Source organism: Triturus cristatus, chromosome 7 (genome assembly GCF_964204655.1).
Source record: "Triturus cristatus chromosome 7, aTriCri1.1, whole genome shotgun sequence".
Classification (NCBI taxonomy): domain Eukaryota; kingdom Metazoa; phylum Chordata; class Amphibia; order Caudata; family Salamandridae; genus Triturus; species Triturus cristatus.
In genome coordinates this window covers 311,207,646-311,235,351 of record NC_140590.1, presented here as the reverse complement: position 1 = coordinate 311,235,351, position 27,706 = coordinate 311,207,646, and the positions used below count along the sequence as shown (strand labels likewise).

Below are 27,706 nucleotides of genomic sequence, written 5' to 3'. Positions count from 1 at the left end.
CCAAAAGACATCCTTTGTTCGTCTGCCCTGGACTTTTGAGTAATGTTGCAAATTAATGCCGTCTTTTACGGGTTACAGAACAGGACCCTAATTTAGCCCATTAAGCTGGCTCGCAGGGGCAGGGCACATATAACAGCAAAGGGAGGAAGGGGGGGCTCTGGCAGCGACGGTTGCCTCCCCAGAGCTGTGGCGGAGTTACAGGGCGATCTGGATGCAGACGGGTACAGTAAGGGTACCTCTGCGACAGGCGGTACAGTAAGGGTACCCCTGTCCGGCACAGTAAGGGTGCCCGAGCCAAGGTCCAGGAGGGGTTCTGGGAAGACCGCGACGGCGCCCCGTTAGTCCTTCGGGCGGTTGGGGGGCCTGACCAAGCGGGGGTGTGCCACAACACGCTCCGCCCCTGTCAGAAGGGGCAGGAGTAGGAGACAGATCACGTGACCCAGTGGATGATCTGCAAAGAAATATGTGCCACACTGCCGGGCATCGACCCACCGTGTGTGCTGGCTCACCAGGCGGGCGGAGCAGCTAGGGGCTGCTTGCCCTGGATCGCCCGTAAGATAACCCATTTATCGTCATACTTATGTTGTATGAAATAAACCTGCAGCAGTTCTTCACCCACAAAGAAAGTGTCAGTGTAATCCTTGGGTGACGTCTGTGCATGTGTGTTGATTGAAGCGGATGACGGTGTGGTCACTATGGCGTGCGCCCCACCCGTTCAGCTCTTAACAGGTGCAGCGCCCCATGTTCAAACTTGGATCCACAGGCGCACTCCAGTGCATCGCGGTACTTTCTAGTGTTTTTATTGTAGTTTTGCAGGCGCGGCTCCGCCACGTGGGTGGGCGTCGGAGCGTCGCCCAACTGCTTTCTCGCAGTGAGAGAAGCAGAAACGTAAAATGGAATAAATACCATTTTACGTTTCTGCTTCTCACACTGCAAGAAAGCAGAAGAAGGGTATGCCTGGTTGGAGGCGGGTTGGGGGGTAGGTGGCTAGCCCAATGTTATGGGTGCAGAGTGTTTGGCCGGCCCCAGGGCCGACCAAACCAGTCATAGCACTCATGCTGCACAGCATGTATGAAGAAAAGGGCCTCCCCATAGACGCCTCCTGTAAGAACAAATAACTTAAATCACTGGTACGGCGGAGCTCCTGCAGCCCTGTGCACTGCTGGGAGAGTTCAGTACATTTGCTAAAGTTCTGGGCATCGTACTCTGTACAGTTTACAAAGTTCAATGTAGCTTTTTAGGGAGTGCTTGAAGAGCCACATCAAGGTGTTCTGGCGCCGCCCTCATAGTTGGGTGATTCGCACCCTGTGTTTTGGGGCATGTTTTAGGGTCTTACCGTGCTCCGCAGGAGGTTTGACTAAATCATGCTTTAGGGCCAAGGGTAATTATGTGGCACTTCCACTAAACAGCCCTGAAGGCACATGCTGTGATACATACCATCGCGAGTCGCACATCAACGATTATATTAAATATCTCCTCATGAATGGTATCACAATGGATACAGTTTGTTTGTTTTTTTAAGTTACCTTAACGATGTGTTAAGTCCTATTTTTTTCTTGGCATAACCATGAACAGTCCATTTTTAGGGGCGAGGGGTGGGGAGTTTTGGTTCTCGTGACGTGCGATGTGGCCTAACTTAACTGGTTAGTTTCGGCAGGGTTTGGCTTTATTTCGTAATCCTAGCTTCATCTTAATTTTAAGGGAACATCTATTAGTGTTATATAGTCAGGGCCACTGCAGTTGTGATTCTGCGGTCGCAGCCCTTTCTGCATAATTATGGACATGCCGCATTTGCCACATAAACTGTCATCTGTTGTATAAACTGCGGATTTTAACAAAAAATGTTTGTAGTTCAAACGGATCTAAAGTTACCAAAATCAAAGCAACCTGTGTTGCCACGCAGTATAGTGTAAAGCTGTATGCAAACGTTGACTGGTAATCTTTTACTTAAATAAATAAATGCAATCTATATTCGGCAAAACATGCAGCCATAAAAGATACAATATATTAAAATAGGAAGGTTGTAAAAGGGCTAATTAATCATTTTTTTTCCCATCACTACAAATAACAGCCCAATAGACACTCCTCTTACAGGGCTGTTAAATTAGATCGCAAAGCTAACTGGTTTTGCTGACAGCCTATTTAAACAAATCGCACTTTGCGTAGAACCCCCTCTGTCTTAATCCTTCCTAGATTTCCTGGATCTCACCATAGCTCTTAAAAAGTGTATAACCACGAATAAAGTGCGTTCACTTTGCAAAAGTTGCAAGTGCAAAAGCGCAATTCGAGCCTGTCTAAAACCAATTTCTTTTAAATATGGTTTAAGAAACAGTCGCTGGGAATATGTAAAATATTTACATAAAAAGACAAAATGTAAAACATCCTGTGGAGACCTATTGTCGCAGCCACAGGGTCCTCTATCTTCAGTTCGAGTTAAAAATCCGCTGGGGGAAGCCACTAAATGATGGAACATATTAAATCTATCACGCTTAATTAATAAACGGTCGTAAGGACTAGTTAGAATGGTAAAATAGTGTTCTATTCCTTGCACAGATTTCACTAGGGCGTGTGCTCTAACTGCTGATTTTAACAATTTATTTTCTCGTTCCGCTTAAACCTTATTAAAGAAAATATCATTAATGAGTTTTTTATCGCCTTTCCTCACTGATCTGTAATTTGTAAACATATCTGACCTTCCTTGGAAACATAATGTTTCTTCGATATATCTCAGCCATGGTATTTTTAAGGCATGCTCCAATGAGAGGCAGTCCATAATTACCTCCTCCTTTGACCAAATGTTCCCCCAACAGTGCAGAGGCTTAACTGCAACTAAATCCGACACATGCCTCACCCCAAGTTCTTCATGGACTGAGTAGGCAGGGGTACCTTGAGGGACCTTTAATAGCAGTTGAAGGTATTTGTTATGCATTGTCTGTAGCTCCCGCACACCCTTATAGCCCCAGATTTCACTCCTGTACACGGCTATAGAAATGCAAATTGATTGGTATAGTTTTAAAATTAACCTAGGAGACCATGCGCCTAATCTATTTGCAAAATTCGCTATAGCACCCATTGCTTTCTTCGAGTCCATCACCTTCTCTTCTTTTAGGGTATTCTAGTTTAGTTTAGAATCGAATGAAACCCCGAGATATTTAAAACCTTGGACGTTGGCTATACTGTGCGAGCTTGCCTTGTTAAATGTTTTGCTCTTCCCTTGACAGCCCACTCCCATCACAAACGACTTAGCATAATTGGGAGATAAGACCAGTCCCTTCATAAAGGAGACAAATCCATCAATTGAAATTTGCAATGCTCTTGGGGTACGTGCAATGAACACAGCATCATCTGCATAAAGCAGAACTGGTACGGGTCTAGTATCTATTCTCGGGGTATTGGCATTAAAAGATGTCATCGCAGATTCCAGCCCATTGATGTACAACGTGAATAAAAAAGGGGCGAGAATAAAACCTCGCCGCACCCCTCTTGAGCATTTAAAACTATCAGTCAAATCTCCCTCTTGGGTGTAACGTACTGCAGCTGAGGTATGGGCATGTAAAGACATCAAGGCATTTATTATTGATCGCTCTACTCCCAGATCGTCTAGCAGGGCTCATAGTTTACTACCGTTCACCTTGTCAAACGCCACAGTGAGATCGATAAAACCTAAGTAAATGGATCCCTCTTTGGCGATTGTGTATTTAGCAGTGACGGCCCGTGTAGGGCGTTTTACCGGGGCGGTGATGTGGCGCAGAGGAGGGGCAGGGTGGGGGGTTGCAAAATGCGGCATACAGCCGAGTTCAGGTAAGTTACGAAAAAAATTAATAAAATTAATTTCGTTGCGCGCGCTGCATCGCCAAATGCGATGCAGCGCACGCAACGAAATTTGTTTTATTAATTTTTTTCGTAACTTACCTGAAATTGGCCGTTTGCCGCATTTTGCAACCCCCCACCCTGCCCCTCCTCTGCGCCACGTCACCGCCCCGGTAAAACGCCCTACACGGGCCGTCACTGGTATTTAGCTATCACAAGGTAGATGTTCAGGCATTGATCCACTGTGAATTTGCCTGCCTGAAAGCCATATTGGACCTCCGAGATTACTTGATTTTTTTCTGCCCATTCCACTAGCTTATTGAGTATGACCCGCCCCATGACATTAACGGACGAGTCTATCAACAAGATAGGTCTATAGCAGTTAGGATTATCACTATCCCCCTTCTTATAGATAGGGACTATAGTGGTTGTTGTCCTCGACTGGGGTATAACGGTCAACACCGCCGCATTCAGAACCCCAGTTAAAATAGGGGCCCACACCTGAATGTTACTTCTAAAGAAGTCTGGAAGAATCCCATCTGGGACCCACACCTTGTTATTGGTCAATCCCTCAATACCTATTATTACCTCATGTAACTGGAATTCAATATGAGAAAACAAGGGAGAGGTTCCCAGGAGTTATTGCAGACAGCTTCCTCCCCATAATTATAAACTGACAGGACGTAACTCTTCCATTGATCTTGTGTGATGTGATGACATATAAGATGGTTTATCAGGTTCGGAAAAACTGGATCTATTATTAACACTCCAAAATAAGGACCTATCTTTCAAGTTGCTTGTCTCGACCAGTTTGTCCCAAGCCTGTTTTTGTAGGGCAGCCCTCCGTTCCTTTAGAGCTTTTTTTATAAATGATACAACAGTTAGCAACCTTGGATCTTCTTCGAGGGGTCTCTTTCAGAGCCACTTTAAGGGACCTCAATGCTTGGGAGCATTCCCTATCAAACCACCTTGGACTATCTGAGTGGGGAGTGACTGCTTGGGCGGATAGGAGTATTCTCACTGTTTTTGTTATCGTGTCAAAAGAACTGAGTACATCATCCTCTGAGGGTGAAATATCTAGGCACTTCAAAATCTCCTGTTGCCTCTCTTTAAAAAGGGATGAATAAAAAGCATTACTATCCACCTGTGACCATCGCAGGCGCCTCCTCTGGTCCGTTGGCTTTAATGTCCCTCCCACCCCACTACATTTGGCTATTTTTGGCCACTGTGTTCGCATCCCCAGAGCCAAAGGGTCATGATCGCTGAAAGGACTTCCTATAGTCCTAAAGGATATTTTATTATAGTTCAGCGCTAAAGACACAAAAATAAAATCAATAGTGGATGCACAATGCCTGCCTTTATAGGTGGGCAGATAGAGGCTTTTGGGTGGTACAACTGCCTTTTGGAGCATAAACGTTAGGTCATATGTGTTTATAAGAGCATTTAATTCCTGACCCTCCACTGAATGCTCCATGTGCCATTCTTCTGTTTTCATACATGCAGAGGTAACCACAGTGTTTTACCCAATATTCAAACATAAATGACATTAAAATCCCCTAGCACAATCAGATTGCCCAGTGAGAAATCATCCCCCTGCAGCTGATCTAAGAGCCCAGCTAACCCCTTCACACTTGACAAACTCAAATTCCAATTTTGGCATTATTGAAATTGATTAGTGTAAGTCTTTTCGTTCTGCCTACCACCAATTTTAAACCTACCGCCACTGTTGAGTTCCACTTCAGTTGTTTCACTACCCCGCACAGGTTGAGGGCAATAAAGATTATTAGACCTCCCTTAGCTCGCCCGTGTCTCAATCCTTCCGCTGGGAGGAAGAATAACTTGCAATCTTCCAAAAAAAAAGTGTTTTCCACCTCCCATGTCTTTTGTAGGCAAATGATCTTATACTCGGATATTGTTCGAATCCAGCTTTCATCCTCAAATTTTGCGCCTAGCCCCGCCACATTCCAGGAGGTCAGATTAATCTCGCTCCCGCCCTGGGGGCTGGGTGACATGGTCGATATTATCTTGTCACCTTGAGTTCCTGTTTGATGGTTCTGGTTAGGATAACTTGTGAAAAGATCTACACGCTCTCTCTGCCCCCCCCCCTCCTCCAGTGCATGGCTGTCTGGATTTGAAGGTCTGTCACTATTGGCTGTTATAGGCTGTATTCAATGCCCGCCCCCTGTCAGTCCAGGTAATTGAGATCCGACAAATGGGCATAAGTGTTTAAGCACCTAACCCTTCCCTCCTCAAGGAGAACGCCTCCCTCTGTCTGTCTGCCATTACTGGTTCCACTGGCAAAAGAACCTGGCCTATAAAAGCAGCCTAGGGGGAGAGGTTTAATTTCTTAGTCATAAAAAGAGAAATCCGCCGAGTGTCTCAGTATGTTGCGGGCTAATTCTGGGAATCTGAAAGTAACGATCACAACATCGCCCTCAAAGGACTTTCTTGATTTCCTAATTCAGGAGACCCTTCTTGCCATCAGGATATGAGGATGGTCCCTTATGTTGAATCTACTATATTTCCCTAGCCAGTGAGATACTTTGTTGGTAAGATTATCTGTGGATTCTTCCGTTCCCACTCCCAAACTGTGCACCCCCCCAAAAACTATAGTAAAGGGGCAACAGGCCGGGGGAAGATCAATCACTGGCAACCCTGTCCTATAAATGTTCTTCAAACTTGCCCCCTCTTGTACTTGCACCAGTGAAGGGGAATGTCCATCTCTCAGACCCCTACCACTCCCCCCCCACCGTGTATGTGGGGGTAAAGCCTATTAGTCCTCAGTGCACTTTGGGCCCCTGGGGCCTATTCATATTTGGTGGATAGTTTTCTTTTTGCCTTGCAAACTAGGGTACACTGACTGTGACTGGGCTTTGCTCTGGGGCGGGCATTAGAGATCATTTTCAGCATATTCTCCACATTCCCCAGTGTCTCTCTGGTGTCAGATAGTTTTTTTTCCAACTTGTCCTTGAGCTTCGATAATAGTTCAGTCAGCAGGTTCGTGATTGTACCCCACACCATGTTCCAAAAGTCCTCCATATCAGCTCGGCCAAATAGTGGTTTAGGGGGCCTCCATTCTCCTTGTAGGCTCACTTTTCTTTTTTGCTTTGCATGATCTCTTGGGAGCTGGTGACACCTCTTCCTCTGACCCCTTATTATCCCTAGTTTGGGGGTCACTTGACCCTCACCCATAGCGGTTAGAGATATGACACTTGTACCGGATTCACCTCTCTTTTGCGCCACTGCCTCTGTAGCCAGTGTGCTATGAGTCCCGGTGACCTGAAGGCTAGTGTTAATTACTTTTACTGAGTCTAGCAGGGCTAATACTGGCACAGCAGGGCCTGTGAGACCCATCGACAGTCTCCTCTCCACTTTGCCGATCTCCTGTGTAATAGCCCCCTACGCTTTAGTTAGGTAAGAGTCAATAGTGGCCCTTTTGCTCTTGAACAATTGGTCCGAGGTAGTTGCTTTTCTCTTGCCCATAGTCGACAATGGTTGAACTAAATGGGTCCCCCAAGACTCTATTTCGTCTAGAGTCCTCAAATGAAAAAGTTATACAATCAGCAAATGCACTCTGAGCTGCTTACCACAGTCCAGGACTTCCTCTTACTCAATGGGCCCGGTTCACTTGAATTGGAGACTGTTCTGATGCTTTTCCAGATAATGGCCTTGAGTGCAAAGTGACCGTCCAAGAGAGCGGGCCCAGCCCAGCCACATTTGGGCTCGGACAGGCGCAGACAGACCCGCCCTTTGCCCGAAGCGCGGCCCGCATGCGTCCCACGCTGCGGGAGCATTCATTGTGTTTAGGCAGCAGGTCTTGCTATTCTTTCTGCATGAATCCTCCCTCCCGTCCACCTGCCTCCTTCGGTTGAACAATCTCCACATACCAAACAGTGTCTGACAGCCCATAGCTGTTATAGCCCTCCTTACCACGAAAACTCCCTACCCGCAACAAGAAGCTGTTTAATCCTCCTGCCCATTACCTGTTATACTTATCCTCCAAGCCCACTACCCTTACCCTAGGCTTGCATACCTTACCTATCCGTTTCTTGTTGGCTGTGGTGTACACTGGCAAATATTCCAGCTTCTAGTTTCACATGCACAAAATACCACCTTTACTGTGGCTACCTCAAGCGGTCCCTTTACCCCCATGGCTGCTTTTCCTCTACTGCTCTTGTGCCTCCCCGCTCTTACCCCCTTATCAGCCTTTCCTCTGTTGCCCCTGTATCAGCCTTTCCTCTATTGTCCTTATACCAGCCTCCCAATGTCTCCCGTCTGTTGTGCTCCCACATCTGCTTCTTTTTTGATGTGCCCCCATACCTCACTTTTGTTTCCCTCAGATGTCTATCTTCTGTACTGACCCCTTAGCTGCTTTCCCTCTGTGGCCCCATATATGCCCCTGCTGTTGCTGTCATATCTGTCTCTACGCTCTCTCATTTGTGTCCCTTTGGTGCACTGATATCTACTTCTCTTCAGCTCCATATTTGCCTCTTCCTACATGCTTGTCTGCTGCTCCTCCTGTCTGAGCCCTCTACTCCAGACGCTAACCCTTCTCACTACCTATGGTGCATACAGGCTCACCCAACGTGCCCTGAAGTGTATTATCCTGGGGAATTAACCTTTCTGAAACCTCTTTAACATCCGTAGCCCTCTTTTATTATATAAAGATGTATAATTGGCATTGGTGTTCTGCACTATATGTCAGTAGTATGGGCTTCCAGCGCTGTTGGTTGTGTGAGATTCAGGGCACTATTCTGGGGTATCCATCGCAGACTGCATTTAATTAGGTTTCCAGGTGTGTTTATATGGTTGACTGAGGGGCAGAGTTGATATAGTGCAGTATTTCAATAACACTTTACTACTCCTTGTTGAAGCTTCAAGGTGCATTCCGGCCCATATAGACACTGTCGCAATTTTGTTTTAGTACGTAACTGTTTGAAAACCAACCTGCGTTTAAGGCGTTCATAGTTGCCAACATTTGAACAAAAAATCCCAGAACACTTTGCAGCACTGCGCTGCTGCAGATAGAAAGTTCTTGTTTGCATACCTTTATGTAATAAAGAGGAACAATTTCTGCAACAATATTACCCGGGACAGCCTCTAACTCACCGGGACTGTCCCTGCAAAAATGGGACAGTTGGCAACTCTGGGAGTCTATTTTTCATGGGTGATTGGTTATGTTTAGCTTGCAAGTTCTTGCTATTGCTGCTGTGCCACATGGCTTTTCCTTGGTATTCACTGTGGGGGCATTCCAAGAACATTATTCTCAGCATTTCAGCCCTAATGTAAGCAAGAAAAATGCCCCCCCTCCCCCGACAGCAGAGTCTGGCTGGGCTCTGGGGCAATCAGGCAGTGGCACAGATAACAGGCAAGCTACTGGGTGACGTCACCAATTCCCTTGTCGCTGCTGGAAGTGAATGCAATGGGCATTAATTCAATTCACTACATTTCCATTCCACACCACATAATTCGACAACAAACCTCATATTTCAACTTAAGAACACAATTACACAATACACCACATACATCCGAACTATACCACTGAATTCCATATCATGCCACAAAATTCAAAAGCACACCACATAATTAAACTCCACAACATACCACTCCACAAAACAAAATGCCATTCCTCATAATTACACACAATCCTACTCCACATAATGCACACCATGCCACATAATTCCACTACACAAATCCACTCCACACCACACAATTCCATCACACACAATTCCACAACTAATCATTCCAATCCAACCCACATAATTCCACTCAACACCACATACACCTACTCCACTCCAATCCAAAACACAAGGGTAAAATACATTGTCAGTTACAACACCAATACCTCTAACTCTTGGAATTGCGAGACCAATTTGCATTGCAAATGCTTGTTAGATAAAGCAAGTTGTTGGAAAATCATGTACACTCAACCTACGATTTCACGTTCCAACGAAATTTTTAAATATCACAGTATTTTAACGTTTGCATCTATGGTTCACTCTTTTATCTCTCTTTATATATATCTACAATAAAGTGTTTCTTTAAGTGTAATGATCTTCAATAATAAAACAATAAAGTCCTCTAAACATCTATTTACCATTTAGTCTAATTATCAGCCATTACTCTGTGGTGTTCTTCAAGGCCAATGTTATTTAATGTAAACAGTCACACTCCATCCAAATTATGAGCTCCTTCTGAATGTTATTGTGTTGTTCAACAGATGACATGCAACTTGTGACCAGAATGTCTGAAAGACTCTTCCACCACTGAAGCCTCCTTTCATGATTGTCGGTTCACAATTGCTAAATTGCTGCAATCATATCCCATGTCAATTACCGAAGCTCAGTTCATGTAGAGCTTTCAAAATATTTGATCCTTCCTCTGTAAGCTCTCCTGAGCACTGCACCTCAGTTCATTCTTGAGCTTGAAGGTCAAGAACATATTTCTTAACAGTGAATGTGAGAGGGGAGAGGATGTGGTCTGACTACTAGATCGCCGACTTTGGTGCTGGAAACTAGGGTTCGAGCCTCGAGGTCGCATCCACATCCTGTGATTCTGTGCAAATCTCTTAATCTCCCCAGGGCATATTAACAAGGCGGCGCTATAAAATGATCACTGCGTTTTCGGCCGAAAAGCGGCGATAATTTTATCGCTTTATCAGCAAGGTCAAGCTATCGCGTGAATCCTTGCCTTAGTGCCCTTTTCCGTAACGCCCACCTTTGCATCTCTAATGAGATGCAAAGTGGGCGTTCCTTCCCAAAATAACTGGAGAAATGTCGCTAACCGACATTTCTCCAATTATCAATGGGCACACTAACAAGCATAGCGATTAAAGTAGCGCTAACCACGGTTATCGCTACTTTCCTTACGCCTGCTTTTAGTTTGACTTAGCCATGATATCCAATGGAAGGTGAATATCATGGTTAAGTATGCTCTGCCCTATCAACAAGCTATCGCCAAACCTTGTGCGATTATCGCTGGATTTCCAGCAATAATCGCACATTTGGCAGCTTGCACCAGGAATTTTATCGCTTTTGAGATAAGCGTTGCTGATAGCACGCTATCTCAGCGATAAAATTCCACGACAGCCGGCAATAATTATCCTAGCGCTAAGTGCGCTTAGCGATAATTATCGCCGGTTGTTGCTGATATGCCCCCTGTGTCCTTGTGTAACGAAACCAGTGCTCATGTAAAGCGCTCCAATACCTTCGGGTCGAGTTTGCGCTATATAAATCTGGATTAAAATAACACACTGGGAGGGATTGTGGGATTTGCCCGCCTCATTTAAACATGGGGAACTCTGTTGTGGTTTTCATGTGAAACCTTAGCTGTGTCTCCTGGGAGAACCTTTGCTGGAATCCTTCATGCCATTCATATGCTTACCCTGTTTAAGGCATGATTTATGACACATGCCTTCTGACACTGACAAAAGAGCGGTGACAAGGCGCGAAGTGAAATAAAATAATGGCCACACGCGTAGGGAGAAAACACCCTGTGTGCCAGGGCCAGTCTTGCCAGCCTCATGTTGCCCCAAACAATTATTAGCGGCGTGCATTTAGAGGATTTTTAGTAAGCCTGGGCAAAGCACTACGCTACGCTTGCGTAGTTTGCAAAGTTTGCGCTACTTCGCACTACGCGAATTGCGCGTAGCACAGTGCAAACACGCGTCGCATTGTGCAGCGGTCATTTTTTACTTGCTCGCAGTCCTCAACGTCAAGTTGGCGACCGTGAGCAAGCAAAATGATATCCCGGCGAGACTTTTTCCTCTTTCGCGATCAGCAACATCAAGTTGCCAATCGCGAGCGTGGAAAATAAACCTCCCGGCGAGCTTCTCAATGCGGGGAGGTCAGGTTTCTCATTGTGAGTGGTCGCGTATTCTTGCGACCGCTCGAGATGAGAAACTACCAGTTCGCGTTGAGAAAGCTGCCGCTCGAGTAGAAATCTACTCGAGCGGCAGAAAACGACAGCTTGCACTGTGCAAGATGCAGTTTGCAGTGATTGCACAGTGCGGACAAGCATCCAGCACTGTGCAATCAGTGCGAACAGCATCTTGCACAGTGCACTATGCAGTTTGCGAAGCTACGCATAGCTCGCGTAGTGCGAAGTGCACTTCGCGTAGCTACACGTAGAGCTACTTCGCAAAGTACGCCCAGGGTTAATTTTTAGTCAACTCACTTTATCAATTTGGCTTTGTAAGTGTCACTGAAATGATTCTCCCAGCCAGGACACTTTACAGACTCACTTCACTTTGAGTGGCTGCCTTCTGCTAGTGCGCATATCTACGTAAAAAATATTCCCTTGTTGTTAGTCATTTGAAGGTATCTCTATTCCCAGTGACTACTAGCAGCTAGTTATAGTAGAGTGACACTTCGATAAAAATCACGAAATTTATTGAAATCTCCAAAACTGATTCATTATCATAAGCAGCTTTAGCATATTTATTTATCATATGGCAATGCACAAATCACTACAATATCAAAAGTGTAAATACAATTTATACATTGAAGACTCACCCTCTTAGCTTTGTGAAGATACTTTGAAGCACTTACCTCTGATGCAAGAGGGACATCTAGTAACGACTCGAGGTAGTGCAGCTTGGTGAAGTAGTCGGATCTGACTCTGGAGGGATAACTAGTAAACATCTGAGGGACTGCAGTTTTGTGATAGACTTGTTAAGTAGTAGCTGCTGACTTGGGAGGGACATCTAGTCAAGTCTTGGAGGACTGCAGCCTTGTTCAATAATTCAAGCTGTTACTTCTGACTCAAGAGAGGCATCTTGAGGCACTGCACTAAGAGAAAGCCAAAATCTATTGGCTATGTCAGTGCTTGTTTATTTTTCAGAACAATTCCAGGCTTTGGGAGTTTGAGTCTGCAAAAAGTATATACTGCTGAACAGCTGTCATGATAAGGAGGAGGGACTGTACGTTAGTTTTGCTAAAAGTGCTTTGGTCACCTGTATTTGCCTCTGAGACATTTGAAAAACAACCTCTTTTTCTTTGAGCAGCTTTCAGCAACAACTTCTTTCCCGAAAAAACATTTTTCTAGCAACACTCATTTGCTAAATATCCTAGAGACCAGGTGTGCACATTACAGGAGAAGATCCTTGTTGCTTGTTTCCGCTAAATGTAGGATTCTCATCTTATCAATAACATATACGCCTTTCTCATCCCATCAATCACACATACACCTAAGTCACTTTGGATTTCCATAAAGATCTAAAAAAACAATTTGTAAACTAAGGTGTTTCCGTATAACTTTTCTCATTACTGTGTATTTGAGAAGTTGGATACTAATAGGGGTAGCATTTGCACTTTACAAATACTCTATCATCATCTTATGTTCCATCAGATTCGCAGAGCCAAGGTAATTAACAGGACCTGCCTGAGCACTGTAAGTACTCCATTTCCTTCTGAGTAGGCAGGGTATCAATTTAGCTGTGGTAGCCACATGTTCTATGCGTTGGCATAAGAATCAGGAGAATCCAACATTGGGGCGTCACTACCTCTGCAACATTTGGGTGTCACCCCTTGCTCTCAGATTTTGCTGAGGCCCATGAAGAGCGAGTTTCTTCTAAGTTTTTCTTTTGGGGATTTGATTTTGCAAAAACATTGTAAAATTGCGAAGGGTGTCTCCTCCGCAAAATCTTTTTCTTGAAATTGTACATTTTCACGCACTGACAGCGCATACATTCAAGTGGAAGCAAGAGTAAGGGGCCGATTCACAGAACTAACTTAAGACAAAATCCTAAACTTACTACTTTTGGTATTCACAGAAGTTAGGATTTTGTCTTAAGTTTGTCTTAAGAAAAACTTATGACAGACTTAAGACAGACTTAAGATAGACTTAAGACAAACTTAAGACAAACTTAAGACAGACTTAAGACAAACTTAAGACAAAATCCTAACTTCTGTGAATACCAAAAGTAGTAAGTTTAGGATTTTGTCTTAAGTTAGTTCTGTGAATCAGGCCCTAAGTATTTAAGATTAACAAGCGCTGCAAAGTAGACTAGTTTACTGCACACAGCATGCTAAATAATCGGAAAAATAAACAGGCATTTGCAAAGCCAAAAGGTTTAGCATTGTCCGCCAGCCTTTTGGGAAGTCTTATTTTGTCATGGCTTTTGCTACACTTCATTGTTTGGGTAGCTGCCAGGAACACACAAATCTAAACAACCAATCAACTCTGAGGCACTCAACAACGGGCCACTCCATGACACTCCACTCCACTCTAAAACATTCTACTCTACTTTACAACATGCCACATGCCACACCACTCTATGACATGCCACTCCATTCCACACACCACTACACTCTACAGCACTCTACTCCACTCTATGCTACTCCACTTTACTCCACTTCACTATACTACACTCCACTCAGTCTCCTCAACCCTAATGTATGACTCCACTCAATAACACTCCACTCTATGCCACTGTATGACACTTTACTTTACTCTATGCCATAGTACGACACTCTATGCAACTCCCTCTATGCCACTCCATACCTTTTTACTCCATTTTACTGTATGACACACTATTATACTCTAATACACTGCTCCACTCTACGCCACTTTATGCCACTCCACTCTACTCCACTCTATGCCACTCCATTGTACCACAATCTCCGACACTGTACTCTACTCTATTCCACTCTATGCCACTCCACTCTACAACACTCTACTCACTCTCCTTGATAAACTTTTAACCTTAGGAGTTGGGGTTTTTCTCTTACATGTACCTGGATGTTCTCCTGTTATTCCAAAGCTCATCAGTGGCACCACCTTCCCGGACCTAAAGAAGAAAGACAAAAGGTAGGGGGTTAACAAAGGCATTACTACCCTGTTTAACCTCCCCAGTAAGAAGAGGATGACAACCTGATGAAAGGAGTGTTTTGTTCGAGCACTTAGTTTACCTGGCACTTAAGGGGATGAGATACTTATCCATAACTCTAGCATTAAAAGCCACCATAAGGAAACCATACAAGACTCCTAGGTCTTATTTCTGACCGTCGCTCCACAAAGTGCTGTCAGAAGTGGAATCTGAGGAAATGGAGACAGTTGTGGCTGAAATAGCTCAGGGCCAACAACGATTGGATAAAGCTTTAGAGAAAATCATGGTAGTGGCCACAAAAGATCAGGAATCCTTTGAAAAAGCTATCCAAACTCTGGAGGACCAGACAGATAAGGTGTCCCAAAGACAGGGCACTACAATTGGGAAATTAGCAGAGGTGCTTGGACAGCAAAGAGGCCACACAGCCCTGTCCTGCAGAAATATGCAGGACGAGAGGATACAGATTTTTTCTTTCATATTTTTGAGTGGGGAGCTCACGCAACTGCCTGAGTGAGGGATCAATAGGGACAACTTTTGGGTCCCCAGATCACAAAAGACTTCCAAACTGCCTACCAGGTCACTAATCTCAGAGAGAATATCCCTTATACAGATATTAAGAACAGCATTCCAGAGTTGACACTAGAAACTGCAGTAGAGGTAGTAGGCGCTTAATAGGGCGCCAGCAAGTAGGGCAGAACAAGATTAAGGGGCAGAAAAAGGAAGAGGGTTTACCCAGGAATAGGTACTAAAATAGGTGGGACCCCGAAAATCAGAAGGAGTAACCAAAAATAAAGCTTTTTCTTTTACCACCCCTGCTACTTGGAACCTGCTACTTTCCGTATCTCATACACTGCTGCTCCAACTTTGTCCAATTTGGAAAACTCTTGAAGACTTGGCTGTTTTAGGCTATTGCAGTGTTTCTGCGCTGACATACCTTCGGGTATGATTCGTGTGCTATGTCAAGTGGAAATAACATAACATAACATAAATCCGGGCGGAGGTCAGATGCATATTCCTGCAGGACCTCAATGTTTCATCTGTGGAGGCTTGGGCCATATAGCTGCTAGTGTCCTCAGGAAAAAGAACTGATGGAGATTGGGATGTCCAGATCCATATTGTATGCTAATCCCAGTCCTCATACACCTTTTCATTGTTACTTGAAAGTGAGTGGAAACCCCTATATTCCCTTCTTGACACAGGATGTTGACAAAACATAATGAGACCCAGAGCTCCTTCAGAGAGAACAAACCCTCCAAAAGGGCCCATTGACTATCCAGCACATCCATGGAGACAAGAAAGACTACCCGGTGGTTCAGACGGATATTCGGAGAGAGGTCAGTTTCCCCTCTAAGTAGGCAAATTCCGAAATCACTGGAACCTCTCATTGTGAGTACTGATTATTCGAGACTTGAGTCATTAGTACAGGACTCTTAGAGGGAGAGGGACTGTTGGTGGGAGGAGACCCCCTTTTTTGGGAATGGAAGATGCAGAGTGGCCTCTACCTAAACAAAAGAAGAGAAGAAGCCATTCAAACTCGGGAGGATGAGACAGATAAGGTTTCACAAACACAGAACAGAACAAGCATTTACAATGCAATGGTCTCGGCATTGGTAAAGTTAGAGCTATTGGCATTGCTCATGACATTATTTTTGTTTATGTTTTTGTTTTTAAAACATTTAAAGGAACGGCATTGTTATTTACAATGTCAATAGCTTAATCACTCTCAAATGCGAGACCTTTTGCATTTGCACTCACACACAGAGCCACACACACACAGCCACCCACACACAGTGCCACCCACACACACAGAGCCACTCACATAAAGCAACCCACACACAAATAGAGCCACCCACAGAGCCACCTACACACACAGTTACCCACACACAGACAGAGCCACCACGCATAGAGCCACACACACAGAGCCACACACACAGAGCCACACAGACAGAGCCACATACACAGAGCCACAAACACAGTGGCTTCCACAAACCTTCCAGCACCTGTGACGAGATTAGCAATAAATCATCAAAATGCAAGTTGGGCGGCACACTACTCTAAGCACAGCTGTTTAGTTTACGCGTTTTAAGCCACACCCTTAATTACATTGACGACGCCCCTTTGAGACCCACCCCCCCACGCCCAATCTTTCATCCCACTTAAAGCCCTGCCTGTAACCCTTAAATTTCAACACTGGATAATACAGGGTTACACAGAGTAGTCCAGCAGGCTCATGAAAGAACTTTTTACGGCACAAGTCGGAAAACAGAGGTAATTGCTGTTTACGACTTGTCCTGTCTGCAGTCATTAGGTTACATTTAAAGTTGTATGTGTATATTACCTTTAGACACCTCAAACGCAAAAAAAATGGCTGAGTCAGCGTAGTTCTTCTAAAAGAGTAAACTGTATTTCTTTTTTTTAATAAAAACGTAGAGTAGTTCCGGGGGCGCCGGGGGCGCGTGTTCAAGTAACCGGCTGGCCGGTATGGCGGCCGTCTGTCGCTCCGCCTGTTTGCCTACCCCGGCTTGAGAGCTCGCGTCCGTGCAGCGACAGCTGCGGCCCCCGCGCTCCGCGTGTGTGTTCTAGAGGCTGGTGCAGCTGTCTCTCCTGTGTGCCAACACCACCAGTCCTCGCGCGCAGAGACACGCACACGCGGCCTCCTCCGCTTCATGAATATTCATGCGGATTCGTACGGTACTAGCAGCCGTCTCTATAGGCACACTGCTACTGCGTCTTTATTACAGTGTAACATGCAATAAGGCCACTAGGTGTCACCGTTGCTGCCAGTATTGTTTGCCTTCGCGTCATTCCTGTGGCTTTTTGAAACTTCGATCTTTTGATTAGGAAAGCACAAACTTCTAATCAAGTCGGCAATATTTTCGTAAATGTCAATAATTCCGTATCGCCACCCAATGTCGTGTGCATTATGCACTGGATGCTCATTAGAAATTGAATTAACACCAGAACAATAAACAGTTTAATTAAGGCAGTAATGTAGAAAGTCCGGTACATTTAACTGTTACAGTTCTCCGTTCTATTCAAATCTGTATAAACAAGGCAGCACTCGTAGACTGAAAAACAAGTAAAGAGGGCACCGGAAGACACCACCGCCTTTCTCCGAGGCAGAGCAGAAATGCCTCGGAGAAAGGCAGCGTCGTTTTCGGATTCGGGGGCGTGTTTTTCTGTTGTCTCCTCCTTGAGACTTCTTGCAAAAAACACGCCCCCCGATCCGAAAAGGACGGGGCCTAATCTGAATGACTGACCTCTTCTCCATTGGCTGGCCAGCATTCAAGACGCCAGCCAATGGAGAACAGGGGAGAAGAGGGGCGGGTTCAAGCCCCTCTTCTCCAAAACTTTAAATCTCGGAGCGAGACTGCGCAAGCGCAGCCTTCGCAGCCGAGACCTAAAAAGGCAGAGAAATATGGAACCCTGGTTAGTCTTCCTGCCTGTGAAGAGTAAGGGATATGAGAATCTGATGTAAATTTTAAAGTGGCCCAACACGAAGATCCACTCCCGCGAGAAGCTTGGGAGAGGGCTGAAAGAAGAAAATATCCAGAAGGTAGGTCCCTAATTCTTTAAAAAGAACGGACTGTTATACTGAAGGAAGGTCTCAAGCCATACAGATAAAGTCCTTTTTCTAGCCCATTGCCATTTGTTAGGGGGCACTTTAGATAGGAAAAAGGAAGGTGACAGTCGATCAGTTCGAATGGCTAGTATAAATCACCAAGTGAAGAAATACTGTAGAGAGTGTATCACGTGCCTGATAAAAATAGCAGGTACCAAATATGTCTGGGCGGAGTTTGCGAAGATCCGCTATGCGGAACTCTGCGAAGTGACCAAAAAACTCTGCAGAGATATGCAGAGTTCCGCAAGTGGCAGATTGCGTTAGGTTGCTCAGTTTGTATTGATTTTTAGCACCAGGTGTTTGTCCCACGCTGGGGAATTAGCGCGAATGGCACCATGTGCAGCGCAAGAGGGTGCTGTTTCTTTCTGACACTCAAGTAGATTTTAGGCAGCTTCCTCATCTGAACAGAGAGTTTCTCAATGCGACCATCCATGACTGCGCGCGTTGAACAATCTCGCTGGGAGGTGGTCTAGCATTGGATTTTCATCGCTTGCGCTCACCAATTTTACATTGGCTAGTGCAAGGGAGGAAAAAACTCAGTTCTGTGAGTTTTTCGGAACTCTGCATGCTCTGCGGAGCGCAGAGTGCAGAAAACTCAGCAAACTCTGCGAACGGAGTGGTGTTCACTGCCCAGGCCTAGTATCGATCACCCAGAGCCTCTTTATGCCCATTACCTGTTAAGGAGAACCCATTTTACAGTAGGCATGGACATTTTAGATCCCTTAATACCTTCCAAAAGCAGATGCCGTGTTGTCCTAGTCATGGTAGACTATGCAACTTGATTTGCTGAGGCAGTTCTATTACTCCAACCCAACATCCCTCAAATAGCCAATGCCATACTGGAAATCTTTTGCAGTGTAGAATTTCAGAGTGAAATACTCACTAACCAGGGGAGTCATTTTACTTCTAAACTCACGAATAAGGCGTGTGAACAACTAGAGACACAACAAATAAAAACTGCAGTGTATTACCCCCATATGGACGGGATGGTGAAATGCTACCCTGAAGAAACTAATAGAGATGGAAACCCAGAAATTGTATCAAATGTTCCCCTTAGCATTGTTTGCCATATGGTGGAGTAATACTTGATATTCCCCTTTTGAATTGCTGTTTAGCCAGAAGCCCAGGTTTTATTAGATACAACCCGGGAAAAATAGAAAATAGTGCAAAAATATTCCAATATTATTGTCGCGTATGTAAGTCACCTTTGGACCCGTTTATGAGAAATGTGACAAATCAAATGCAACAGATCACGAGATTAAGTCTTAAACTTAAAGTTAAACTGAGACACAAGTCTAACTTTACCACTTGTAAATGTCCTTTGTGAATACTGAAAGTCGTAAAGTTAGACTTTTGTCTCAGTTTACCTTTGTGAATTGGGCCCAGAACCTTTAACCCTGGTTAGCATGTCCTCTTCCTATTACCCACAAAGCAAAATATGATGTTAAGCCAGTGGCAGGGGCCATAAAAAGTCCAGAAAAAATGTAACAGCCGTAACCTATAGGCTTAAGGTTTACACAGCAAAATGAGAATCCTAAATCTACATGCTAAAAAAATGGGAAGGCCCGGACCTAGAGGAATTTGAGGAGAAAGGAGATCTAGCAACAGAGGACCCCCAATGTTCAGATCAAAAGTTGAGCCGAGTAGAACAACAAGAGTTGTTGGGCGGTTTTAAGTCATGACATGGGGTCTTTTCCACAACTCCTGGTTGCACATACATAATTCACCATTCCATAGTTACGGAACCAGGAAAGCAAGATAGGCTAAAACCCTATTGTATACAAGAAGTGCACAAGATGTTACAAATGGGGATGATTGAACCTATGAGCAAATCAAATTTGCCAGTCATTTTAGTCCCAAAACCAGATGGCATCATCCATTTCTGCAGAGATTTTGGAGAGGTGAATAAAACGTAAAAGTTTGATACATGCCTCCTACACCGTATCAATGAGATGATAGAAAGACTAGAAAAAAGTCCAGTACATCCGTACTCTAGATCCATGTAAAGGGTATTGGCAAATACTCCTGACTTGAGCGATAAAGATAAAACAGTATTTTCTACCCCTGGGACTTCATGGAGCTCCTGCAACTTTCCAAAGGATGATGGATACCTTTCTCAGACCTCATGCCCAATATGTTGCAGTATATAAAGATGACATAATCGTTCACAGTGATTCCAGGGAAGAAGATTTAGGCCATCTTACAGCCATCCTCCAAGCTTCACCAAAAGTGGGACTTAAAGTTAATTTGAAAAAAAACATTTAGCAGCTAAACACGTAAAATATTTGGCATATGTGTTGGAAAAAGGACTTATCCAACCCCAAGTCGAGAAAGTAGTGGCCATCCTGCAGGTGCCCTTCCCCAAAACCAAGAGAGATTACAAGCATTCCTTGGGCAAGTAGGATATTACCATAGATTCATCCCCAGATTCTGCCATTGGGCTACCCACTTTACTGATTTAGTAAAACAAACACAAGAATCAGAAAAAGAATTGAAAACTCCCTCGTCAAATATTTTGAATTTGTTTAAGGCATTGAAAACCACTCTAACCTCTGAACCAGTATTGCAAACTCCAGAGTTTACCAAGAAGTTCGTCTTACAACAGTTAACTCTTGGGTGGCACCAGGACTTGTACTGTCCCAAAAGGATGCAAACGGGGTAGAAAAACCTTTTCTGTATGTAAGTCAAAAACTCTTTCCCAGGGAACGTAATTTGAGGATAGTCGAGAAAGAAGAGTTAGCATTCAAATGGGCTATCAAACCCCTTCATCATTACCTAGAAGGGAGAGACTTTGCCTTATATATAGATCATGCCACTCTTCAGTAGATGTCCCAGGCAAAGGGCAATATTGCAAAAGTACTGAGTTGGTTTTTGGCTCTACGACCCTTCCACTTACGCACCAACCATAGAAGAGGAAAGGATAAAACAAAGGTTGATCTCTTTTCAAGATATCCAGCAAACAGATTTCTTTCAGGGAAGAAAGTAAGGGAGGAGAGATATGTAGACGCCGAGGGCTGGATTCAACACTTACCTGGTTGCCTGAACGCAGAGTTTGTGGAGAGAGCTACTGGCGAGCAGCAAGACCTAGAAATAAAGAAAAGACTGAAGTTAAAAAGAGGGGAGGGGAAAGGACATCAACAATACAAACTGCAGACCCTAAAAACAGACTACTACAAACAGGAGGAGACTGGCGGAGCCAAGAAGAGAAATGATGAGCGAGAGACGCAGATGGGAGACACACGAGTGGAGGTTCGCGAGGAAGACGTGGAGAAAAGCGCTCCAGTCTCCTGTAAATGCCCCTGAAACATAAAAAACTTTTTTTCTTTCTGCAGCTTTTAGCAATATATTCTTTCCTGAAAACTTTTTTTCCAGCAACACTGAGTTGCTAAATATCCTAGAGATGAGGTGTGCATATTACAGGTGTTGCATGTTATTATTAATAATAATAATAATAATAATAATAATAAAAAGTGATTGATAAAGCACCTGGTTACACCGGAACTAGACCACGAAATTGCGAGAGGCTGAGAAAGATATCAAGTAAGCAGAACGAAGTGGGAGGGATGGAGGAAGGATGGAGTTAGAGAGAGCAGAACCGCCAAGTTTTCAGTTTGCTCCTGAAGAGTTTCCCAGAGGGTTCTGCTCTTAAATATGATGGTAGAGAAATCCAGGCTTTCAAGGCCAGAAAGGCCAGAGGGTGCCCCAAGTCTAGCTCTGTTTGCTTGGGGCACCCGGGCTTGCTTGGCTGTGGAGGATTTAATGTGCAGGATTTAACAGGCACATGCATCAATGTAGGTTTTTGCGATTCCTTAATTGCGATTATTAAGGAATCGCAATTAAGGAATTGCAAAAGCCTATGCATGTAGGAATTGCTATAAAATGAGCAAACATTCCTTAATTGCGATTCACAAATTGCGAGTCCTAATTAAGGAATGCCTTCCCATTCATTCATATGGGCCTACAGGCCCATAGGAATGAATGGGGGATTGCATGTGCAATTTGCAAGTACCAATAGGTACTCGCAAATTGCGCATGCAATTTCAAGGGTGCAAGGGTGTCAAAAGGACACCCTGTTGCACCCCTGAAATTGATCTGTGCACTTATGTTGCGCACACACATGCCCCAAGGGCATGTGTGTGTGTAACCTACAACTTTGAAAAATGCACTTTAGTGCATTTTTCAAAGTTTTTTGAAAATTACCATCAAGTTCAACTTCATGGTACTTTGCGCCCCCTAGTAGCGAAATCGCTATTTTAAAGTGGTTCTTGCATTGTATGTAAGGAATCGCAAAATGCGATTCCTTAAATGCGATCGCAATTTGAGAAATTGCGAGTGCCTTGAACCTTGATGCATCGCAAATGCCCTTTTTGCGGGCGCAAACGGCCAATTTTTGTGCATCGCACAGTTTGTGCTTGCAAAAATGGTTGATGCATGTGCCTGTAAGATCCCAAGAAGGAGCATACGGTGTATCAAGGAGTGGAGATGTTTGGGACCTTGCTGGAAAAGAATTCTGTGACAGAAACCCATGGCTTTGAAACTGATTCTTTTTACCATTCGAAGCCAATGAAGTTTGGCCAGAGCTGCAGATGATCTTTTAGGAAGATTGAGTAAAAGGCAGGTTGCTGCATTTTGTACTCTTTAAAGCTTATTCAGGTTGCCCTTGGAGGCTCCCAAATATAAAACGTTGCAGTAATCAAGGTGCAATGTTACTAACGCATGAACAATCCTTTTCTGTGAATCCAGCAGGAGTAGATCGAGGATTTTCCTAAGGGTCTTAATAGTACCAAAGCATTTCCCAGCGACAATGCTGATCTAGTTTTCAAAGGTAAGTTTGGAATCAAACCACACCCCTAGGTGTTTGACTTTTGGTTTGGGTTCCGGGAGCTGTCCAAGGGTGTCCGGCCACCAGGCCAAAGTCCGGATCGAGGGGGCTTTGCTCAATATCAAAATTTCCGTTTTGTTGGCATTCAATTTCAGACAGCTGTGGGCCATCCGGATGGTGACCTCTGACAGGCAGAATTTAAATTGTTTAGCTGATTCACCTTCAGACTGCAAGAGAGTGACAATTAGTTTAGTGTCACCAACGTAGAACACTTATTGCCCCTTGTGTCTGTCAATTTACTCTGCTAAGGGGCAGCAGTAGATATTAAACAGTGTGGGGCTGAGAATAGAGCCTTGCAGGACTCCCTGAGGTAGAGTAAGAATCTCAGATACACAAAGCTTCTGGGTGACCTGGAAGGTTTGACCCTGTAGAAAGGAAGCACCATGCCATCAACATCGCACCCCCCTAGCCTCTGTACCAAGAGGCTATGGGGGACAGTGTCAAATGCCATGCTCAGATTGAGCAATATCAGGGCAGAAGTCTGACCTTTGTCAGCGCTCTGTCTCAGAGTTTCCCCTGCAAGAAGTAGTGCGGACTCTGTAGAGTGGATAGCCCTGAACCTCCATTTGGAGGAATGGAAGAGGTCATTGGATTCGATAAAGCGAGTTAGCAGATTATTCACATGTTTTTTGAGGATTTTTGTAAAGAAAGGCAGAAAAGAGATGGGGCTGAGATTTTTCAGAACCGAACGATCTATTGAGAGTTTTTTGCGTATTGCGAGCACCATAGCCAGCTTCCATTTCTTAGGAACTAGACCTAAGTTGAGGATCATGGTAATCACCAAATGTAGGATCCTCATTCAATCAATCACATAGCCACTTAAGACACTTTGGATTTCCTTACAGATCTAAAAAAACAAGTTGGAACCGAAGTTGTTTTCATATAACTTTTCTCGTTAATACTTGGCTACTAATAGGGGTAGCATTTGCACTTTACAAATACTTTATCGTTATCTTGCTCATCATCAGATTCCGAGAGCCGAGGTGTGACAAGACCTGCCTGAGCATTGTAAATACTCAATTTCCTTCTGAGTAGGAGAGTATCAATGTAGCTGTAGTAGCCACATTTATAAAGTATTGGCATTTCGGGAGAATCCAACTTTGGGGTGGCACTACCTCTGTAACATTTAGCTGTCACCCCTTGCTCCTAGATATCACTAAGGCCCAATAATAGTGAGTTTCTCATATGTTTTAATTTTTTTATTTTTTTTTCAAAACAAGAAATAATGCAAAAATGTTGTAAAATTGCTAAGTGTACCTGCTCCACAAAATCTTTTTGGTGAAACTGTGCATTCTCACACACTGCCAGCGCACTTATTCCAATGGAAGCAAGAGTAAATTGAGCACAGCAAAGTGTTCTAGCTTACTGAACACAGCATGTGAAATAAGCAGAATAATAAATAGGCATGTGAAAAGCCAAAATTGTCCACCAGCATTTTGGCAAGTGTTATTTGTCATAGTTTTTTGCTACACTTAATGGTTGGGAAGCTGCCAGGAACACACATATCTAAACATAAACATTGGCTAAAAGCTAACATCTTTTGTTCTCAACAAAGCACACATTGCATAAAGTAGTCACTGGCACTGAACGGAAGTACTTAATGAGCTCAGCCAATGGCTGAAGTAGGCTGATGCATTCCACCTTGATGTATCCTTCAGTGGGTGAAAGGAAAATGAGAATGACAGAACCACATATTAATGGAAGAAAGAAAGAAAGAAAGAAAGAACGGAAGGAAGGAAGAAAAAAGAAAGAAAGAAAAACAAACAAAGGAAGAAATAAAGAGTAGCTAAGACAGAACACCTTAATGAGCTTATATTCAGGGTTCAAGTGAGCTGCTGGCATGGTGTGAAAAAGCAAAGGTAACTTCAAAAGAAATTTACAACTGCATTGGCAGGAGACAGGAACTGATAAAGGTGGAGTATGACTTGTGGTCTCTGATAGAATGTGTCCTGCTATCACATCAGGCTCTACAATCAAAGTTAATACTAAAGTTACAATAAAGTACAAATAAAAAGCCCTGTTACTGAAGGGAACTACCAGGTGTGTGAATGTCCCCCTTGTGAAAGGGGTAAATGCATTCACTCAAAGTGAAGTTATCCAGTGGCTGAAGCAGGCTGACCAACTGCCCAATACTGTAAGCTAGAGGGGGTGGAAGATAAATGTGAATGATACGAGAACAGACTAATGAATGAAGAGGGATGGCTATATAAGTATATTATGCATCTCATTTTAGTGAAATCAAAAGGTTTTTCCCAGTGCCAGAAATAATAATTATAATTCAGCTCTCACGCTGCATCAAACAGGTTACTTTTCAGCTGTTTCTTTAAGCGACTAGTATATTTGAAAATCTTTAAATATTGATATTTCATGTTTCACTCACGGGCAAATTTATATATATATATATATATATTCACAGAAAAAAACCATAGGTTTCAGGCCTGCTATAGTTAGGAATTAGCATTTAAAAAACCATAGAAATTCACTGAAAAAAACATAGGTTTTAGGGGTGTTATAGTTAGCTGGACATTTCACTCGTACAAAACCATTGAAATTCCTCCGATATAGTTAGTTGTACTAACTACATCTCGCGCGCCCGCAATCCGCTTCTGATGTCACATATTACATCATTCATGACATGGTCAATGTTAGCCTATGGAAGGAAATTCAAGTTACTGGTAAGTACGGTTAGAATTACTTTTCAGGATCAGTACTGGGCTCAAAGCTGCAGCACTGACATCTCTCCTGATAACAGGTGAGTAAATCGGAATTCGTAGTTCTGCAGATTTTATAGGAATATTTTAAAGTTCGAAAACTCCACACACAGAATAATTTCCAAGTGAAACCAGTCAATGTTACCCTATGGAAGGAAATTCACTTAGCAGGTAAGTAGTGTTATCGTTACTTTTTCCTACTCAGTGGTGGATCCTGGATCCAGCACTGGTGCATCTCCTGTAAACAGTTGAAAGAATGCGTAAAAGTCATACAGACGATTTTTTAGGAATATTTTTAGTTTGCGAAAATAGACACTTTGAAACTTTTCTGGTGAAAACCAGACAATGGATTCCTATGGAAGGAAATACAAGTTACTGGTAAGTATGGTTAGAATTAGTTTTCAGGGTCAGTGCTGGGCTAAAAGATGCAGCACTGGGTTCTCTCCTGATAACATGTGAGTAAATCAGAATTCTTAGTACATCCAGTAAGCGCCCCAAAGCTGCGCAGCAGAGAGATGTAAAAAGGGGCACGGTCTGCACCACCTCTCTGCAACGCAGCGCAGTGGCGCTTTCTGGAAGCACCTGGTGGGCTACTTGGCTACTTGGCCCCCATGGCCCCTCAGGTTTGAAGTGGAATTTTTTCCCCATCTTAAAACGCTCCACAGGGCGGGTTTGCACACATCACGTCAGGCCCCGTCCCCTCCCTTCACCACTGTGTAAACACGCCCTGTCACCGTTCTAAGTTGAGAGATTAAGTGCCCTTCAATCCTAAGGGTCTCTAGGGTCAAACTAGCCCACTAGGTACCTCCAGTAAGCACCACAGAGCTGCGTTGCAGAGAGGTGTAAAAAGGGGCGTGGCCTCTGAACACCTGTCTGCATACTGGAGATACCTGTTGGGCTATTTGGCCCTCAGGGACACTCAGTATTGAAAAAGAATTAATTCACCAACTTAAAATGCGCGTTTGCACAGTGGTGAAGGAAGGGGGCGTGGCCTGAGGTGATATGTCTGCAAACACACCCTGTGGCGCGTTTTAAGTTAGATAATTAATTCCTCCTCAATCCTGTGGGTCCCTGGGGGCCAAGTAGCCCACCAGGTACCTCCAGTATGCGCCAGGAGGCTGCATTGCAGAGAGGTGTTCAGAGGCCACGCCCCTTTTTACAACACTCTGCAACGCAGCTCCGTGGAGCTTACTGGAGGTACCTGGTGGGCTAGTTGGCCCCCAGGGACCCTCAGTATTGACAAGGAATTAATTCCCCAACTTAAACCGCGCCACAGGGCGTGTTTGCACACATGTGAACTCAGGCCCGCCCCCTCCCTTCACCACTGTGCAAACACGCCCCGTGGCGCGTTTTAAGTTGGGGGATTAACTCCTCTTGAATATTGAGGGTCCCTGGGGTGCAAGTAGCCTACCAGCTACCTCCAGTAAGCGCCACAGAGCTGCATTGCAGAGGTGTAAAAAGGGGCATGGCCTCAGAACACCTCTCTGCAATGCAGTTCCCTGGCGCATACTGGAGGTACCTGGTGGGCTAGTTGGTCCCCAGGGACCCCAGTATTAAAGGTGAATTATTTCCCCCTCTGCAAACGTGCCAGGGGGCGCGTTTGCAGAGTGATGCTGGTAGGGGGCGTGGCCTCCGGCGCGATGCCGGTCTTTTTCTTTTTTTTTTGGTTTAAGAAGGGGGGCTGTGTGGCCCTCCTTCTTTTCCTAACATTTTGGCCCTGGGGACCCCATACCCCAGGGCCTGGCCTCTATATATATATCTTTTTTTTTTATTCTGGAAGGGGGCTGCGTGGCCCCCCTCCACAGGCCATTTATGGCCCCAGGGACCCTATCCCACCGGGCCGGCCTTTTTAA

General features: G+C 44.4%; 1 protein-coding gene across 2 annotated transcripts in view; it reads right to left on the bottom strand.

Moving 5' to 3' along the window:
* LOC146809539 (galactoside alpha-(1,2)-fucosyltransferase 2-like) overlaps window positions 1–27,706 on the bottom strand; it is a 423,459-nt gene that overhangs the window by 105,386 nt on the left and 290,367 nt on the right. Inside the window, exons 2-3 of one of the 2 annotated variants that reach the window (XM_085616371.1) lie at window positions 21,292–21,344; window positions 14,541–14,599 (exon numbers count right to left, since the gene is read on the bottom strand). The gene's annotated coding sequence lies outside the window, so the exon portion shown is untranslated. The remainder of the gene's footprint in view (window positions 1–14,540; window positions 14,600–21,291; window positions 21,345–27,706) is intronic. The other variant, XM_085616370.1, reaches the window with a different exon arrangement.